The 20,767-nt window shown below is 43.9% G+C and overlaps 1 protein-coding gene and 1 long non-coding RNA gene across 2 annotated transcripts in view; both read right to left on the reverse strand.

The window, feature by feature from the left end:
* The window catches only part of kcnh2b (potassium voltage-gated channel, subfamily H (eag-related), member 2b), a 1,340,040-nt gene that overhangs the window by 947,361 nt on the left and 371,912 nt on the right, over positions 1–20,767 (reverse strand). The window lies entirely within an intron of this gene.
* The window catches only part of LOC117512207, a 35,305-nt gene that overhangs the window by 12,593 nt on the left and 1,945 nt on the right, over positions 1–20,767 (reverse strand). The window contains exon 2 of the long non-coding RNA XR_004561243.1: positions 18,533–18,541. This is a non-coding gene — a long non-coding RNA (uncharacterized LOC117512207). The remainder of the gene's footprint in view (positions 1–18,532; positions 18,542–20,767) is intronic.

The following is a 20,767-nucleotide window of genomic DNA, read 5'->3' on the forward strand; positions in this document are numbered from 1 at the left end:
ACCAAAGTAGCAAAATCTCTTTTTAGTCAGCTTCCTAGCAGTCAAAGTCAAATTATGGTCAGATAGACCCGTTATTAAATTATATGTTTTTATAATGCGTTTGTTTGTAAATGCCATGTCAATTACGGTCTTTGACTGCCAGGTGATCCTGGTGGGCCCTTTAATCATTTGGTAGTAATTCAATTTTGTCATGATTGTTTTAAGTTTTTGTTTACAAGCTTTTTCAGTCCAATTAATGTTGAAATCCCCATACCATATTGTTTCTTTGTAAGCCTCAAGCTGCTTAATTGTATGAGTTAATTCATCATAAAAGGAGACATTATGAGAAGGTGGGTTATAGAGAACAACATTATTAAAGTTCATTGATGGTGACAAAATTATATTTAGGGCTAGACATTCAAGAGGAGTATTAAGTTCAATTACTTTACAATTAAATTTATCTTTAATGTAAATTAGAACTCCTCCTCCCTTTCCAGAGTCTCTGTCCTTTCTGAAGCATTGATATCCCTTAATGTCTATCATATTAGTTGGAATATTGCTGTGAAGCCATGATTCAATTAAACAGAGGTAATCCAAATTGGAATCCAAGAGGAGAGCGGCAATCTGATTTCTCTTGGAGATCAGACTTCGGATGTTTAGTTGCCCCCCAAGGATTCCTTTTGGTTTGCATTTAGGCTCCCATAGAACTCTGGCGTGATTCACTGTTTCAAAGAATAGATATTTCCTTTGTTGTTGCACTGCGTGATGGTCTTTAGAACGTGTTAGAGCCATGTTTTCAGCACCAGTGTTGTTAGCACACCGTGCTGTCTCTCTGTTCCCCATACGAAAGTGACTGTCACTCACCAGCGCAGCATCCGCGCGGTCAGGGGCCAGCAGAGTCCCAGCATCCTCGTGAGGGTCAGTCCAGTCGTATGACTCTCCCGTTTGGCTGTAGTTTGGTGTTTCCACGCGGCGTAGTGCAGATGCGGCGCGCTCCTCGGCGTGTAGCTCCTGTGGGTCCTGGCTCTGCGCCAACAGCTGATCTGCCCAGTGCGCTCGGGTGCGCGGCTGCAGTGTAGGTAGGGGCAGTGTCTGTGCTGCTCCACCGGTGTCAGGCCTCACCTGCTCCACCATGCTAGCCGCGTGCACAGGCGAGAACGGCCCAGGATTAAGATGTATATCTCCAGCCAAAAGCAGGAGCACCATAAGTGCTTGGGATGCGCGCACTCGGCTTTGCTTTGGAGATGGTCCGTTGGCTGTGTCGTATTTAATGTTCTGACACCAGGATGCCGACCAAATTGAGTACAAAATGCAGTGCCCATGTCCAACAGAAATTTGATATCTGTAATCCAGATAAATGAATGCACTAGCTATCAACCTGACATTTGGACAATACTCTTTTTTCATCCAATTCAATTTAATCATCTTATAAAACGCCCAATCACACACAAAAGCCATCTCAAGGTGCCTCACACAGAACAATTCTATATAAAATTTAAAAGAAATGAATAAAAATTTAAAAAATTCAAATACATAATTAGAAATAGAAGTGAATGAATAAAACAGATAAAAAATTAAAAGCTATTCATAATAAAGAGAATAAAAATAGGTTTTAAGTCTTGACTTAAAAATGTCCATGGAGTCCGACTGCCTCATGGTCACAGGAAGACTGTTCCACAGACCGGGTGCACAATAAGAAAAAGCTCTTTGACTTCTTCACCCTAACACAGTAGTCCCGCAGCCTGCGACCACAAAACCTGGGCTGGCATGTAGGGTTTCACCAGATTGGCCAGATAAGATGGAGCCAGTCCATGAACAACTTTTAAAGTTAATAACAAAACCTTAAAATCTGCTCTCACAGAGATGGGGAGCCAATATAAACATGTCAAAATGGATGTGATATGTTCAAACCTTCTGCTTTGTGTCAAAAGTCTGGCAGCAGCATTCTGAACCAGCTGAAGACCCCTAGTGCTGGACTGCAGTAACCCTGAAAATAGGACATTACAATAATCTAATCTCGAAGAAACAAAAGCATGAATCAGAGTCTCAGTATCAGCCATAGACAAGATGGGGCGGATCCTCAGTATATTTCGCAGATGGAAAAAAGCAGTCTTAGTAACATCCCTGATGTGGAGGTTAAAGGACAATATGGAATCAAAAATTACCCCTAGGTTCCTCACTTTGTCCGTAGGATGCATGACACCAGCTGGTCAAATTGATGCCGATGTCTCGCTGGACCAAGAACCATCATTTCAGTCTTATCAGAGTTTAAAAGTAGGAAGACCATTCACTACTTTAGTGAGAGCTGTCTCTGTGGAGTGATATTTCCTAAAAGCAGACTGCAAAGGTTCAAAAAGATCATTCTCAGTGAGGTGGTCTACGAGCTGCCATGAACCCACCTTTTCTAAAATTTTGGAACAGAACGATAGATTTGATATTGCCCTGTAATTTTTCAATATACTAGGTTCAAGATTTGATTTCTGAAGATTTAAAACATTTCAGAACAGATCCAGAGGTTAATGACAGATTGATAATTTCCAGCACAGCTGGCTCAAGAATGGGCTACAGGTCCTTAAACAGTTTTGTTGGTATAGGATCTGTTGGGAAGGTGTAGTGACACGGACCCACAACAGGGGGCGTTAATGAACGGACAATGGATGAGCCAAAAAGTAACAATTTAATGTTGTGAATTGCACAACGGAATACAGACAATAACAATAGAGGAGTACAGTCAATCGTATACAAGGTGACGTGTGGGCAGGCTCGAGGATAGAAGACATCTGTCCAGAGAAGAGCCGTATCCCACATGGCTTCCACCGCCAGCGGATCTGAAGAACACCGGAGCCGCCAAGTCCCGAGTCCCAGGTGGACACCGTCTCCAGCTGTCATGCCAGGTACTGCTGGCAGAAACAGAAACAGTTAATGGTGGGTGTGTGAAGACACACCCAGTAATTGTCCCTTGATCAGTTCCTCCGGGAGGGAGAACCTCCACCTCCAGACACAGTTTCACCTGTGCAGCTCCTGTTAGTCTCTTCCCTGGATGGAGTTAGAGGCGAAGAACATCGCACTCCCACTATCCGCCAATCCAGCTTCAGACTAAGTCCGCAGGAAAAAAAGGCTGCACACAGAACAATGTTTAGATACAATAAATTACCGCAGAGAAGGTTACCTCGAGTGGTAGCTGATTTCTCGGCGAGGAGGTGGAGTTGCAGTCCGGCCTTTATAGTGATGGTGATGAGTGACAGCTGGTGCTGATAAATGACAGCTGTCACTCCCAGCGGCTCCGATGCCCTCTCGTGCTTGGAGCCCGCACTCCAAGCAGGGCGCCATCTGGTGGTGGTGGGCCAGCAGTACCTCCTCTTCAGTGGCCCACACAAGAGGATCAAATAAACAGGTTGTGCTTTTTGTTGACGCCACGAGTCTCGTCAGCATGCCGAATGAAATATTATTAAATTCTGGAAATCTCTGTAACACCTCAGTGGTAGCACCCACCTCCACAGCAGGGTTTAATGGCTGGGCCAAGGCATGCTGAGATATGCTCAAACTAATATCTTCTATTTTCTTCTCAAAATAATCCAAGAAGTCCTGTGCTGAAAAGGGAGAACGACTTATGTTGTGTTTACACATAGGCAAGATGCATTACAAATGTCATATTTGCGTCATTCTTGGCACATTCCTGACATTCTTAACGTGACTTATCGCATCTGGATGTTTCTTAATAGTGTGTGTTGGTGCGTGATATTCGTGATTTTCGTGGAGCATTTTTTAGGCTCTCAAAAAATCTTCCACGAATGTCACGCACCACCCCTCATTTCGCCTCATGTCATGGAGGTCGCAACTGAGTGTGTTGATATGTCTTGATTAGTGGTGATCCATAATAAAGCGTGACAATGTTCTTCTCTGACAAGCGCACACTTAAACCCTGCTGCACCACATTCATTTTCACTGCTGCAGTATGCTGAAGGAGTACAGTGACGCCAAGTCAGCTAAAAGTTTTGTTCCATTGCTCCTCAGCGCGCTCCTGCTGCATGTGCCTGATGTTTGGGAAAACGAGCCGGACCAGAGCCGCGTGGAGCCACACATCTGACTGTCTGTTTCCTCCTCCTCTCTGCGCCACTCAGTGGCACAGAGTCCAACTAAACATGCAGTCTCAAGGTTCTTCTGTGGAGCAAACTGGAGCGATCTGAATTGTTCAGCAGCTGATGGATGAATATGGGGGTGTGTGTGGAGACAGTTCGCCTCATTCACAACGTGACAGAACTAACGATGGCATGTAACAACACGCAAAAATGCGGAAACTTATTCTTGACCGTGCATAGTGGTTCCTGATAATTCTCCAGCAACACGAGCCATTAATCGTAACACGTGGTAACAGGTTGCAGCAGTTCCTGAGGACACCTGACGCCTATGTCCTGAATCATCACATTCATGATCAGCGGCCAAGAATGTATACTTTGTGGCATTCGTGACTTGTCGTTGTTATGTGTAAATGCACCTTAACAGGTGGCTGCCCGTGAATGAGAAATGCTACCGTGTCAAACAAGAACTTTGAGTTATGATTGTTTTTACTGATCAAATCAGAGTAATAGGCCCGCTTTGTGCCCAGTATCTGCAAGTTTATAATCTAAAATAGCCACACAAGGCGGAACACCTCTAATTTGGAACTACGCCATTTCCGTTCCAAACCTCTAGCCTTCTGCCTAAGGTCATGCAAGTAACCACTGAACCAAGGTGACTGTGCCTTGGGAGGACGTGGCTGTAAAAGAGGAGGCACAATCTTATCAAGTATAGTTTTAAGTGCTGAATTTAAGAATTTAAGGATATCTACTAATTTAGCGTTCTCCAAACATGAAGTTAAGATATCAGGTAGTCTGGCCTCGAGTTCGGTCATAGTTGAGGGTTTAATATGACGCTGCAGTAGTACACAAGGTTGTTGCTCCATTAAACGCGGCAGGGTAGATGTAAACCTGATAAGTGAGTGGTCTGAGACCATAGATGCAAGAGGCAAGATGTCGATATTTGTGACAGCAAACCCACATGCAAGAACCAAATCCAGGGTATTTCCACTAATGTGCGTCAGGTCCTGAATGCATTGCTGGAATCCCAATGCATCCACAATTTGCAAAAATGACTTGCTAAGGGGATCAGAGGGCTTATTTATATGAATGTTAAAGTCACCAATAATCAAAATGTTATCTGCACTAGTTGACAAACTAGAGATGAATGATGGCCCTTTCCCTACATCTGATGTTCTGTGCAATTAGGGAATAACCCTGCTGTGTCTGATTTGTGAATGTTCATGTTGGTTATAAGGTCACAAACTGGAGTTGTAAAATGGATATTTGCGACCGAATAACAACATGGATGTCTGCAAATCATCAGAAACAAGGGGGCTGTTCCCATTCTAATCCAATTCCATCGTTTGCACAGTTTATTTTTCTGTAGGTAATTCGGTTGGCGAGGCTTACCGTTGAGCCGAGGCAGCATCGCTCCAACAGTGGTGAGGGCACAGAGTAATCCATCAAATGTGAAAAACCATCAAATCCATCAAATGTGAAACGGTAATTCTATATCAGAATCTACATCAATACTTTCGTATGGTAGCTTAAATTCACCCACTGCGGCAGTGGCGGTACGCGACTTTCTCTTACTCTCAGCTAACAGCGCTAACAGCTAGCAGCATGCGCAGCCGGTGTTCTGTCGAACTGTACGTCTTGTCGCATAAATCGACAGTTCCATATCCCCAAAATATTACATATGTGTGCTTTTGCGCAGTTGCGCGGACGACAGGAAGGACATTCAATAGAAATGGCATCTCATCAGAACACCAGTCAGGGCGCGGAGTAATACATGCAAATGTGAAACGATCAAATATTTTGCCACCTTTACCTGATATTATACAGTCTGAAATCTACTTATTTATATACCTCAAAAATGCAGTTCTGTGTGTTAATACCTTACAGCTAATGCAGGGCATGTCATCAGTGACATCCGTGGAAACAATCCTGTTGTCTTGAAAGAAGACTGATCCCAAATACACTGATCATCTAAAAGCTAAAGTTTCAAAAAGCTGGTGCCATTAAGCCTCAACTATCTTTCTGTGGTTTGTGACAGCAGCCTTATGTGGGACTGCCGGCAATGAGACATGGCTCATTATGTGGAAAATCATACCGGCACAGCCGATGTCATGGCAGGCAATAAGACAGCCGCTTCATCTTTCAGTGCAATCCAAACGTCTGCGAGACAAATGGAAACAACAGTGACACTTCAGAGATCATGAGTAGCATAAAACAAATTGGACAGCTGGCTTTTCATGACTGTATCAAATGCTTGGTAAAGTTTTAATGTGCCTGTAATGGGAGGGGTGAGACAGCTCCAAAAAAATTTCAAAAACACATGTGGGCCAGCTGCTTGTCACCACACACCTGCTCTTCTGAAGATTATGGATTTTCACCCATTTTTATTGATTCCAATTTTCTGTCTCCTGAGTGAACAGTCTTTAAATCACCCGAACTCCTTGACTGAACTAAAATAATTTGTTTTTATTTTTTAATGATTGTGAGCACCAGTCTTTAAAAAACAAGAGCACACTTCAAAGAAAACCTACCATTAGAAAATGTGTCAGTCCCAATTCAAAAAGTGCTCGGACCCTAAAATGTTTTCCTGACTGAGACCAAAATGGCAAAAGCCAACAAGAGACCATCCAGGACCTAAATGATTCAGCAGCTGTGAAATATAAATGAGCTGTAAATCAGGGTGGAAAGGAGAGGAGCGGGAGGAGCAGACCTGTAACTTAAACTGAGCTTGGCTAATTAATACACACACAAACACACACACACACACACACAGAGAAATAGAGAGGGTAAAGAGAGAGACATAGAGGAACCAACAAAACAATTAAGATGAGAAAGAAGAGCAAGAAAGTTGGGGTTATCATTTAAGTGAAGGGATATGTGGAGATATAAAGAGAAACAAAAAGAAAATGTGAGATGATGCACTGAAAAATGGAAGATATCAGCTTCAGATTTTCCAACCAATACTTCATTCGAAGTAAACATAGAGCATGTGTTGATTCGGTGGGTCATCTCACATTCTACTGCTGAGGGTCTCAGCACCCAATTTAAGCATTCACTGATAACAGTGTAGGATACGAGGTCTGTAAGAAAAGTATCGGACCTTTTTATTTTTTGCAAAAACCATATGGATTTGAATCACGTGTGATTGCATCAGCCAAGCTTGAACCTTCATGCACATGCGTGAGTTTTTTTCACGCCTGTCGGTTGCGTCATTCACCTGTGAGCAGGCTTTGTGTGAGCAGTGGTTCACCCCTCTCGTCGGATTTTTATTGCGAATAAATGTCTGAACGATTTGGAGCTTTGCTGCATCAATTTTTTCCAGAAACTGTGAGAGACTTCCAGTTGGACACCATTCGGAAAATTCAGATGGCTTTCAGGGACCATTTTATGGGGATTACACAGATTAAGGAGTGCTCCAGCCGGTTTAAAGACCACCCACAGCGTCTGAGAGCGCACCGCACTCCGAGCGCCGATCGACAGTCTTACACCCCGCTGAAACAACCAGATCAATTCCAACGTGAAGGCTTTGTTGATCCGGGACGTCGTCTGACTTCCACAAAAAAGGCATAAGGCGTGGACATCAGCACTTTTTCGGCACATTCCACTGTTACAGGAGTTTTTTTCATGGAAAAATAAGCGGATGCATGCGCCACCGTGCTGCTCATGGCGCGGGACAAAACCACCTCCGTGTTGGTCTCACAGGACGGCTTTGAGATGGATTTCAGATGGCTGTCGGTGGCTTTTTAGTCGTGTGACTATCCGAGAAATTGTGCATGAGCTGGACATGCCCCAACATGTCCTGTGAGGCTTCCTCACGGCGTTGCTTTGCGCCATGCAGCTCCGCCGTGACGCGCGGAATTCCTCCACGTCTGTCTCAATGTGCAAAAAAAGTGCTGATGTCCACGTCTTCCGCAATTTCTGTGCTAGTCACAGGATGTCCCAAATAAAACACAGCATCCAGTTTAGAAATGAATGGCATATTCCACTGTTACAGGAGTTTTTGTCATGGAAAGAGGAGCGGAGGAATTCCGCGCGTCGCGGCGGAGCCGCATGGCACAAAGCAACGCCGTGATGAAGCCTCACAGGACATGTTGGGGCATGTCCAGCTCATGCACAATTTCTCGGATAGTCACATGACTAAAAAGCCACCGACAGCCATCTGAAATCCATCTCAAAGCCGTCCTGTGCGACCAACACGGAGGTGGTTTTGTCCCGCACCATGAGTGGCACGGTGGCGCATCCGTCCACTTCTTTTTCCATGAAAAAAACTCCTGTAACAGTGGAATGTGCCGAAAAAGTGCTGATGTCCACGCCTTATGCCTTATTTGTGGAAGTCAGACGACATCCCGGATCAACAAAGCCTTCACGTTGGAAATGATCTGGTTGTTTCAGCGGGGTGTCAGCCTGTCAATCGGCGCTCGGAGCGCGGCGCGCTCTCAGATGCTGTGGGCGGTCTTTAAACTGGCTGGAGCACTCCTTAATCTGTGTAATCCCCATAAAATGGTCCCTGAAAGCCATCTGAATTTTCCGAATGGTGTCAGCTGGAAGTCTCTCACAGTTTCTGGAAAAAATTGATGCAGCAAAGCTCCAAATCGTTCAGACATTTATTCGCAATAAAAATCAGACGAAAGGGATGGACCACTGCTCACACAAAGCCTGCTCACAGGCGAATGACACAACCGACAGGCTTAAAAAAACTCACGCATGAAGGTTCACGCTTGGCTGATGCAATCACACGTGATTCAAATCCATATGGTTTTTGCAAAAAATAAAAAGGTCCGATACTTTTCTAACAGACCTCGTATATAGCGCAAAAAAATTTAGGTGAGTAGTTTGTTGGTTGAGTGAGTTTATCCATCCCCACCAGCATTATAAGCAATACTGCAAAATTACACACACACACACACACACACACATATATATATATATATACACACACAGTAGTGTTCAGAATAATAGTAGTGCTATGTGACTAAAAAGATTAAACCAGGTTTTGAGTATATTTGTTATTGTTACATGGGAAACAAGGTACCAGTAGATTCAGTAGATTCTCACAAATCCAACAAGACCAAGCAGTCATGATATGCACACTCTTAAGGCTATGAAATTGGGCTATTAGTAAAAAAAGTAGAAAAGGGGGTGTTCACAATAATAGTAGCATCTGCTGTTGACGCTACAAACTCAAAATTATTATGTTCAAACTGCTTTTTTAGCAATCCTGTGAATCACTAAACTAGTATTTAGTTGTATAACCACAGTTTTTCATGATTTCTTCACATCTGCAAGGCATTAATTTTGTTGGTTTGGAACCAAGATTTTGCTCATTTACTAGTGTGCTTGGGGTCATTGTCTTGTTGAAACACCCATTTCAAGGGCATGTCCTCTTCAGCATAAGGCAACATGACCTCTTCAAGTATTTTGACATATCCAAACTGATCCATGATACCTGGTATGCGATATATAGGCCCAACACCATAGTAGAAGAAACATGCCCATATCATGATGCTTGCACCACCATGCTTCACTGTCTTCACTGTGAACTGTGGCTTGAATTCACAGTTTGGGGGTCGTCTCACAAACTGTCTGCGGCCCTTGAACCCAAAAAGAACAGTTTTACTCTCATCAGTCCACAAAATATTCCTCCATTTCTCTTTAGGCCAGTTGATGTGTTCTTTGGCAAATTGTAACCTCTTCTGCACGTCTTTTATTTAACAGAGGGACTTTGCGGGGGATTCTTGCAAATAAATTAGCTTCACACAGGCATCTTCTAACTGTCACAGCACTTACAGGTAACACCAGAGTGTCTTTGATCATCCTGGAGCTGATCAATGGGTGAGCCTTTGCCATTCTGGTTATTCTTCTATCCATTTTGATGGTTGTTTTCCGTTTTCTTCTACGCGTCTCTGTTTTTTTGTCCATTATAAAGCATTGAAGATCATTGTAGATGAACAGCCTATAATTTTTTGCACCTTCTTATAAGTTTTCCCCTCTCCAATCAACTTTTTAATCAAACTACGCAGTTCTTCTGAACAACGTCTTGAATGTCCCATTTTCATCAGGCTTTCAAAGAGAAAACCATGTTCAACAGGTGCTGGCTTCATCCTTAAATAGGGGAAACCTGATTCACACCTGTTTGTTCCACAAAACTGACAAACTCACTGACTGAATGCCACACTACTATTATTGTGAACACCCCCTTTTTTGCTTTTTTTTTACTAATAGCCCAATTTCATAGCCTTAAGAGTGTGCATATCATGAATGCTTGGTCTTGTTGGATTTGTGAGAATCTACTGAATCTACTGGTACCTTGTTTCCCATGTAACAATAAGAAATATACTCAAAACCTTGATTAATGTTTTTAGTCACATAGCACTACTATTATTCTGAACACTACTGTACATATATATATATATATATATATATATAAGGTCTATTAGAAAAGTATCCGACATTATTTTTTTCAAAAACCATATGGATTTGAATCACGTGTGATTGCGTCAGACAAGCTTGAACCCTCATGCGCATGCGTGAGTTTTTCCACGCCTGTCGGTTGCGTCATTCGCCTGTGAGCAGGCTTTGGGTGAGGAGTGGTCCAGCCCCCTCGTCGCTGTTTCATTGCCAGGAAATGGCGGAATGATTTGGGCTTTTTTTTCCATCAGAATTTCTTCAGAAACTGTTAGAGACTGGCAGCTGGAAACCATTAGAAAAATTTATCTGGCTTTCGGTGAAAATGTTACGGGCTTGGTAGAGAATAAGGAGTGTTACTGTCGCTTTAAGGACGGCCCCCAGTGGCTGTGGGGCACGCCGCGCTCCGAAGCCGCCATCGACAGGCTGAACGACCATTTCATTGCTAAACAGATGGCTGTCTGGATCCGTGACCATTGTGTGCCATTTCTCTGGTTATCACAAGAGCTGGAGATCAACCATTTTCCGGCAGATTTCACTTTTAACAAGAGTTTTTGTCATGGAAAGCCGAGCGGAGGCTTCGCGCGTCATGATGGATTCGCTACTGGAGCGAGACAAAACCACCTCCGTTTTGGTCTCACAGGACGGCTTTGAGATGGCGTTCAGACAGCTGTCGGTGAAGAAATGGAAATTTGGAAATCCAAGAAATTGTGGCTGTGCCTGGACATGCCAGAACATGTCCTGTGAGGCTTCATCATGACGTTGCTTTGCGCCATGCGGCACCGCGGCACCCTCTGCACGTCTGTCTCAATGTGCCGAAAAAGTGCTGATGTCCACGTCTTTTCACAATTCCTGTGCTAGTCAGATGACGTCCTGGATAAAATACAGCGTGCAGTTTGGAAATGAACGGCACATTCCACTGTTACAGGGGTTTTCGTCATGGAAAGAGGAGCAGAGGCTTCGTGCTCCTCTTTCTTATATATATATATATATATATATATATATATATATATATATATATATATATATATATATATATATATCCATCCATCCATCCATTTTCTTCCGCTTTATCCGGAGTCGGGTCGCAGGGGCAGCAGCTCAAGCAAAGCAGCCCAGACCTCCCAATCCACACACACCTCCCCCAGCTCCTCCGGGGGAACCCCAAGGTTTTCCCAAGCCAGCCGAGAGATGTAGTCCCTCCAGCGTGTCCTGGGTCTTCCCCGGGGCCTCTTCCCAATGGGACATGCCCGGAACACCTCTCCAGCGAGGCGTCCAGGGGGCATCCGGAAAAGACGCCTGAGCCACCTCAACTGACTCCTTTCGATGTGGAGGAGCAGCGGCTCGACTCCGAGCTCCTCCCGAGTGACCGAGCTCCTCACCCTATCTCTATGGGAGTGCCCAGCCACCCTGCGGAGGAAACTCATCTCGGCCGCTTGTACTCGCAATGTCGTTCTTTCGGTCATGCGCCAAATCTCATGACCATAGGTGAGGATCGGAACGTAGATCGATCGGTAAATTGAGAGCTTTGCCCCCCTACTCAGCTCTCTCTTCACCATGACGTTCCAATACAGCGACCGCATCACTGCAGATGCTGCACCAATCCATCTGTCGATCTCACACACCATCCGTCCCTCACTCGTGAACAAGACCCCGAGATACTTAAACTCCTCCACTTGAGGCAAGGACAATCCACCGACCTGAAGAGGGCAAAGCACCTTTTTCCGGTGGAGCACCATGGCCTCGGATTTGGAGGTGCTGATCCTCATCCTGGACGCTTCACACTCGGCTGCAAACTGCCCCAGTGCACGCTGAAGGTCCTGATTTGATGAAGCCAACAGAACCACATCGTCTGCAAACAGCAGAGAAGAGATTCTGTGGTTCCCAAACCAGACCCCCTCTACACCCTGGCTGTGCCTCGAATTCTGTCCATAAAAATAATGAACAGAACCCGTGACAATGGGCAGCACTGGCAGAGGCCAACGTGCACTGGAATCAGGTTTGCCTTGCTACCGGCAATGAGAACCAAACTCCTGCTGCGGTCGTACAGGGACCGGATAGCCCTTAGCAATGGACCCCGGACCCCATACTCCCGGAGCACTCCCCACAGGGTGCCCCAAAGGACACGGTCGAATGCCTTTTCCAGATCCACAAAACACATGTGGACTGGTTGGGTGAACTCCCATGAACCCTTGAGCACCCAATGAAGTGTGTAGAGCTGGTCCAGTGTGCCGTGACCAGGACGAAAACCACACTGCTCCCCCTGAATCTGAGGTTCGACCATCGGTCGAATTCTCCTCTCTAGTACTCTGGAATAGACCTTACCGGGGAGGCTGAGGAGTGTGATCCCCCTATAGTTGGAACACACCCTCCGGTCCCCCTTCTTAAACAGAGGGACCACCACCCCAGTCTGCCAATCCAGAGGCACTGTCCCCGATCGCCACGCGATGTTGCAGAGGCGTGTCAGCCAAGACAGTCCCACAACATCCAGAGACTTAAGGTACTCAGGACGGATTTCATCCACCCCAGGATGAAGGGTTAAGGATGGTGTGTATGTGTGTGTGTGTGTGTGTGTGTGTTTGGTTTTTTTTTTTTTGGGGGGGGGGGGGGGATTATGTTGGTGTAGATTTCACCACATAAACTTTGAGCTTCTGCTCATAAGTGCTTAAAGAGATGGTTATATATATATATATATATATATATATATATATATATATATACGAGGTCTATTAGATAATAAACCGACCCTTTTATTTTTTTTTAACCTTTTTTTTAGGCCTTGAGTGAGATGTGGTCCCACCCTCTCGACTGAATTCCTTTGTTTCACACGCTGCTCGAGACAGCGCGCGTTGCTTTATCAAAATTTTTTCTGGACCTGTGAGGAATATCCGAGTGGACACTATTCAAGAAATTAAGCTGCTTTTCGGTGAAAAGTTTAATGGCTGATGAGAGATTATGGGGTGTTTCTGTCGGTGTAAGGACTTCCCACGCAGCGGGACGTCACGCAGCGCTTCCAGGCGCCGTCGTCGGCCTGTTTCGACCTGAAAACATCCTAATTTAAGGCTTAATTCACCCAGGACGTCGTGAGAGAACAGAGAAGATTCAGAAGAGGCCGGCATGAGGACTTTATGCGGACATTCCACTGTTTAAGGACATTTTGTAATGAAAGACGTGCGCGCAAATTCGCCGAGTCGTGTGAATCTGTGTGCGCCACAACAGGAAAAACACCTCCGTGTTGAAAACCATTTGTAAAATTCAGGCGGCTTTTGATGGCTTTCAACAAGTGAGTAACTGAGAAATTGTTTAACAGCTTGGGCATGTTCCAACTTGCCCGTTAAGGTTTCCAACAGAGGTGTTTTTCCTGTCGCGACCCCCCGCGGTCGGGTCCGGCCCGACATGCGACTCTGCCCGCACGTTCTTTCATTACAAAATGTCCGTTAACAATGGAATGTCCGAATAAACTCCTCATGCCGACTTCTTCTGAAAGTTCTCTGTTCTCTGACGACTTCCTGGGTCAACAGAGCCTGATATGTGGAAGTTTTTAACTTGAAACGGCGAGACGCTGCCGCCTTGAAGTGCAGATCGCAGTCAGGCAGCGTGGGCCGTCCTTAAAGCGACACTACCAGACCAAAATCTCTCATCAGCCGTTAAAATTTTTACCGAAAACCAGCTGAATTTATTGAATGGTGTCCACTCAGTTGTGCCTTACAGTTTTGAAAAAATTTTGATCAAACAAAGCAGCAGTCTCTGAGCCATTCCTAAACAATGAAAAAATCGACGAGAGGGTGGGCCACTCCTCACTCAAAGACTGCCCACAGGCGAATGACGTAACCGACAGGCGTGAAAAAACTCTTGCATGCCCACGAGGGTTCAAGCATGTCTGATGTAATCACACGTGATTCAAATCCATATGGTTTTTGAAAAAAATAATAAGGTCGGATACTTTTCTAATAGACCTCGTGTGTATATATATATATATATATATATATATATATATATATATATATATATATATATATATATATATATATATATATATATATATATATATAATTTCTTTAAAACCCACTGTAAGAAGCATTAATGATATTAATCCTTGGAGGGGTCCATTGTTTTGCCAATGCTCTTGGCTAATGCTGAAACTGCTCAGCTGGTGTATGTTGTACATTCAGGTATGTCAGATTGATGCATATGTGCAAGACACTATAACCCTATCTGTGCTACGTCCTTTTCTTTAAGGGCAATTCCATAGTCAGCCCTCCCTGACATACAAGTTTGGTCTTCTTCTTTGGCAGACCATTAAATCTATTCAAGGGCAGATCTGGGGTGGGGTGGGGTGCCCTCCCCCCCCTTTTTTCATGGACCAAAAAAATGGTGAATTCTGTTTCTGAAGTTTCTATTCAGAAACAAGTGACTCAGCTAGATACATTTTGTACCAGACCATGATTCAGCAAAGTATAGCAATGATGTTCACCATTTTTAGCCAAAGACGGTTCAAAATTTTCCTGTTACTTGTCATAACATCATAGCATCACATTCAAGATGGTACAATAACTTCAAATTAATTTGAAAAAGTTATAAAGTGTCTTTTCTATGTGATTGTATTCTGTGTTGAAATATGCACCAGAATACAGGAAAGGCACCTAAAAGTTCAAAAAATTAAAAAATTAAAAAATAAAATAGCACAACTAAGACACATTCACAACCCCCGCCCTACTTTCACAATTTCCTGGATCTGCTCCTGCTGATGTTGACTGTTGTGTTAGGTCCCTGTCCCACTGGCGTTTAGGAGGATTTGCGCATGAAATGAGGAGACAAAAGCTGAGCGTCCGCAACAAAGGTGGGCGGAAATGACAAATGTCCCGGGGTGGATCAGCGAATATATGAGGAAGAAAAGCGGATATAACAGGGAACAATCAATCAATCAATCAATTTTTTTAATATAGCGCCAAATCACAACAAACAGTTGCCCCAAGGCGCTTTATATTGTAAGGCAAGGCCATACATTAATTCTGTAAAACCCCAACGGTCAAAACGACCCCCTGTGAGCAAGCACTTGGCTACAGTGGGAAGGAAAAACTCCCTTTTAACAGGAAGAAACCTCCAGCAGAACCAGGCTCAGGGAGGGGCAGTCTTCTGCTGGGACTGGTTTGGGCTGAGGGAGAGAACCAGGAAAAAGACATGCTGTGGAGGGGAGCAGAGATCGATCACTAATGATTAAATGCAGAGTGGTGCATACAGAGCAAAAAGAGAAAGAAACAGTGCATCATGGGAACCCCCCAGCAGTCTACGTCTATAGCAGCATAACTAAGGGATGGTTCAGGGTCACCTGATCCAGCCCTAACTATAAACTTTAGCAAAAAGGAAAGTTTTAAGCCTAATCTTAAAAGTAGAGAGGGTGTCTGTCTCCCTGATCTGAATTGGGAGCTGGTTCCACAGGAGAGGAGCCTGAAAGCTGAAGGCTCTGCCTCCCATTCTACTCTTACAAACCCTAGGAACTACAAGTAAGCCTGCAGTCTGAGAGCGAAGCGCTCTATTGGGGTGATATGGTACTACGAGGTCCCTAAGATAAGATGGGACCTGATTATTCAAAACCTTATAAGTAAGAAGAAGAATTTTAAATTCTATTCTAGAATTAACAGGAAGCCAATGAAGAGAGGCCAATATGGGTGAGATATGCTCTCTCCTTCTAGTCCCCGTCAGTACTCTAGCTGCAGCATTTTGAATTAACTGAAGGCTTTTTAGGGAACTTTTAGGACAACCTGATAATAATGAATTACAATAGTCCAGCCTAGAGGAAATAAATGCATGAATTAGTTTTTCAGCATCACTCTGAGACAAGACCTTTCTGATTTTAGAGATATTGCGTAAATGCAAAAAAGCAGTCCTACATATTTGTTTAATATGCGCTTTGAATGACATATCCTGATCAAAAATGACTCCAAGATTTCTCACAGTATTACTAGAGGTCAGGGTAATGCCATCCAGAGTAAGGATCTGGTTAGACACCATGTTTCTAAGATTTGTGGGGCCAAGTACAATAACTTCAGTTTTATCTGAGCTTAAAAGCAGGAAATTAGAGGTCATCCATGTCTTTATGTCTGTAAGACAATCCTGCAGTTTAGCTAATTGGTGTGTGTCCTCTGGCTTCATGGATAGATAAAGCTGGGTATCATCTGCGTAACAATGAAAATTTAAGCAATACCGTCTAATAATACTGCCTAAGGGAAGCATGTATAAAGTGAATAAAATTGGTCCTAGCACAGAACCTTGTGGAACTCCATAATTAACTTTAGTCTGTGAAGAAGATTCCCCATTTACATGAACAAATTGTAATCTATTAGACAAATATGATTCAAACCACCGCAGCGCAGTGCCTTTAATACCTATGGCATGCTCTAATCTCTGTAATAAAATTTTATGGTCAACAGTATCAAAAGCAGCACTGAGGTCTAACAGAACAAGCACAGAGATGAGTCCACTGTCCGAGGCCATAAGAAGATCATTTGTAACCTTCACTAATGCTGTTTCTGTACTATGATGAATTCTAAAACCTGACTGAAAACTCTTCAAATAGACCATTCCTCTGCAGATGATCAGTTAGCTGTTTTACAACTACCCTTTCAAGAATTTTTGAGAGAAAAGGAAGGTTGGAGATTGGCCTATAATTAGCTAAGATAGCTGGGTCAAGTGATGGCTTTTTAAGTAATGGTTTAATTACTGCCACCTTAAAAGCCTGTGGTACATAGCCAACTAACAAAGATAGATTGATCATATTTAAGATCGAAGCATTAAATAATGGTAGGGCTTTCTTGAGCAGCCTGGTAGGAATGGGGTCTAATAAACATGTTGATGGTTTGGATGAAGTAACTAATGAAAATAACTCAGACAGAACAATCGGAGAGAAAGAGTCTAACCAAATACCGGCATCACTGAAAGCAGCCAAAGATAACGATACGTCTTTGGGATGGTTATGAGTAATTTTTTCTCTAATAGTTAAAATTTTGTTAGCAAAGAAAGTCATGAAGTCATTACTAGTTAAAGTTAATGGAATACTCAGCTCAATAGAGTTCTGACTCTTTGTCAGCCTGGCTACAGTGCTGAAAAGAAACCTGGGGTTGTTCTTATTTTCTTCAATTAGTGATGAGTAGAAAGATGTCCTAGCTTTACGGAGGGCTTTTTTATAGAGCAACAGACTCTTTTTCCAGGCTAAGTGAAGATCTTCTAAATTAGTGTGACGCCATTTCCTCTCCAACTTACGGGTTATCTGCTTTAAGCTACGAGTTTGTGAGTTATACCACGGAGTCAGGCACTTCTGATTTAAAGCTCTCTTTTTTAGAGGAGCTACAGCATCCAAAGTTGTCTTCAATGAGGATGTAAAACTATTGACGAGATACTCTATCTCACTTACAGAGTTTAGGTAGCTACTCTGCACTGTGTTGGTATATGGCATTAGAGAACATAAAGAAGGAATCATATCCTTAAACCTAGTTACAGTGCTTTCTGAAAGACTTCTAGTGTAATGAAACTTTTTCCCCACTGCTGGGTAGTCCATCAGAGTAAATGTAAATGTTATTAAGAAATGATCAGACAGAAGGGAGTTTTCAGGGAATACTGTTAAGTCTTCTATTTCCATACCATAAATCAGAACAAGATCTAAGATATGATTAAAGTGGTGGGTGGACTCATTTACTTTTTGAGCAAAGCCAATAGAGTCTAATAATAGATTAAATGCAGTGTTGAGGCTGTCATTCTCAGCATCTGTGTGGATGTTAAAATCGCCCACTATAATTATCTTATCTGAGCTAAGCACTAAGTCAGACAAAAGGTCTGAAAATTCACAGAGAAACTCACAGTAACGACCAGGTGGACGATAGATAATAACAAATAAAACTGGTTTTTGGGACTTCCAATTTGGATGGACAAGACTAAGAGTCAAGCTTTCAAATGAATTAAAGCTCCGTCTGGGTTTTTGATTAATTAATAAGCTGGAATGGAAGATTGCTGCTACTCCTCCGCCCCGGCCCGTGCTACGAGCATTCTGACAGTTAGTGTGACTCGGGGGTGTTGACTCATTTAAACTAACATATTCATCCTGCTGTAACCAGGTTTCTGTAAGGTAGAATAAATCAATATGTTGATCAATTATTATATCATTTACCAACAGGGACTTAGAAGAGAGAGACCTAATGTTTAATAGACCACATTTAACTGATTTAGTCTGTGGTGCAGTTGAAGGTGCTATATTATTTTTTCTTTTTGAATTTTTATGCTTAAATAGATTTTTGCTGGTTATTGGTAGTCTGGGAGCAGGCACCGTCTCTACGGGGATGGGGTAATGAGGGGATGGCAGGGGGAGAGAAGCTGCAGAGAGGTGTGTAAGACTACAACTCTGCTTCCTGGTCCCAACCCTGGATAGTCACGGTTTGGAGGATTTAAGAAAATTGGCCAGATTTCTAGAAATGAGAGCTGCTCCATCCAAAGTGGGATGGATGCCGTCTCTCCTAACAAGACCAGGTTTTCCCCAGAAGCTTTGCCAATTATCTATGAAGCCCACCTCATTTTTTGGACACCACTCAGACAGCCAGCAATTCAAGGAGAACATGTGGCTAAACATGTCACTCCCGGTCTGATTGGGGAGGGGCCCAGAGAAAACTACAGAGTCCGACATTGTTTTTGCAAAGTTACACACCGATTTAATGTTAATTTTAGTGACCTCCGATTGGCGTAACCGGGTGTCATTACTGCCGACGTGAATTACAATCTTACCAAATTTACGCTTAGCCTTAGCCAGCAGTTTCAAATTTCCTTCAATGTCGCCTGCTCTGGCCCCCGGAAGACAATTGACTATGGTTGCTGGTGTTGCTAACTTCACATTTCGCAAAACAGAGTCGCCAATAACCAGAGTTTGATCCTCGGCGGGTGTGTCGTCGAGTGGGGAAAAATGGTTAGAGATGTGAATGGGTTGGCGGTGTACACGGGGCTTCTGTTTAGGGCTACGCTTCCTCCTCACAGTCACCCAGTCAGCCTGCTTTCCCGGCTGCTCGGGATCTGCCAGGGGGTAACTAACGGCGGCTAAGCTACCTTGGTCCGCACCGACTACAGAGGCCTGGCTAGCTGTAGAATTTTCCACGGTGCGGAGCCGAGTCTCCAATTCGCCAATTCGAACAGAAGCGAAGGCGACCGCGGAGGCACCCCCATGAGGGGCACAGCGGCCGTGATGCACTCGCTTCATCCGTGCCCACTCTGTCTGCCTGCGCGACATACCATTTGCGACCATGATGTGGCCGTGCTGGGCACGTGTCATATCTGTTTTGCACGCTGTCCCGGTCCGCCGCCAAGCCGCGCCAACACGTCGGTTTCGGATATCAGCGGATGACGGGGGATATGCGGCGCGTTGGTTGTGTATGTCCTGCATATGTCTTCAGTATGTGTTCAGGCAGTGATGCGGATCTCATCCGCAGCAGGATTTTTGAGCCGCTCAAAAATCCTGGCTGCGGACATGTGTGCCTCTGTGGATGATCACGGATGTGTTCGGATGGCGGCCGACTCATACAGGAATGTTACACGGTTATTGCGGTTGTTTGGCGGATGTGGGCCACTTTTGTGCGCATTCCATCCGCAAATCCTCCTAAACACCAGTGGGACAGGGCCCTTTGGTCTGACAGGATTACTGATAGACCACTAGGTTGGCATGAGAATGGCAGAGCCCATTGATGTGGCAGCATATCAGTCCTGTTGTTGGAGCAGAGGGTCATCTCTTGTGTGCTTTCTGTCGAGAAATTTAATCATGTTTGGTAGAAATCAACCAAAGGACCTGGTAGAAATAGGCCAGTAAATCAACTCTTGTTGGGCAATTCCAGAATCCACTTCAATATGTGGAGAAATTTTAGTTCAAACTGGAGCAAAAAACTTCATGATTACCCTGGACTCCAGTGACCTTGACCTCTAATAATGACCTTGGGCATGTTTAACCTCACCGAAAACAACAACAAAAAAACAAAACAAAACTGACCTTTCATCATACTTGCTCCAACTTTGGTGCAATTCAAACCAAGGATCTTTAAGGACTCAGAACAAACAGAGAAACATTTAACAAATTATAGTATGACCATGATGACATGAACATGTTAATGACTATGGCATTTTATTACAATTTAAAAACTCATTAAATCAAAATGAAACCATCCAGACTCAGTGTCGCACCTTGTCAGTGCAATACTTGAAAGATAATCACTGCTTTAGAGATTAAGAGCCAGATTCTCAATCAATTTTTTTCTCACCTGTGGTACTGACACAGGGTTCAG

The sequence above is a fragment of the Thalassophryne amazonica genome, chromosome 1, assembly GCF_902500255.1.
Source record: "Thalassophryne amazonica chromosome 1, fThaAma1.1, whole genome shotgun sequence".
NCBI lineage: Eukaryota > Metazoa > Chordata > Actinopteri > Batrachoidiformes > Batrachoididae > Thalassophryne > Thalassophryne amazonica.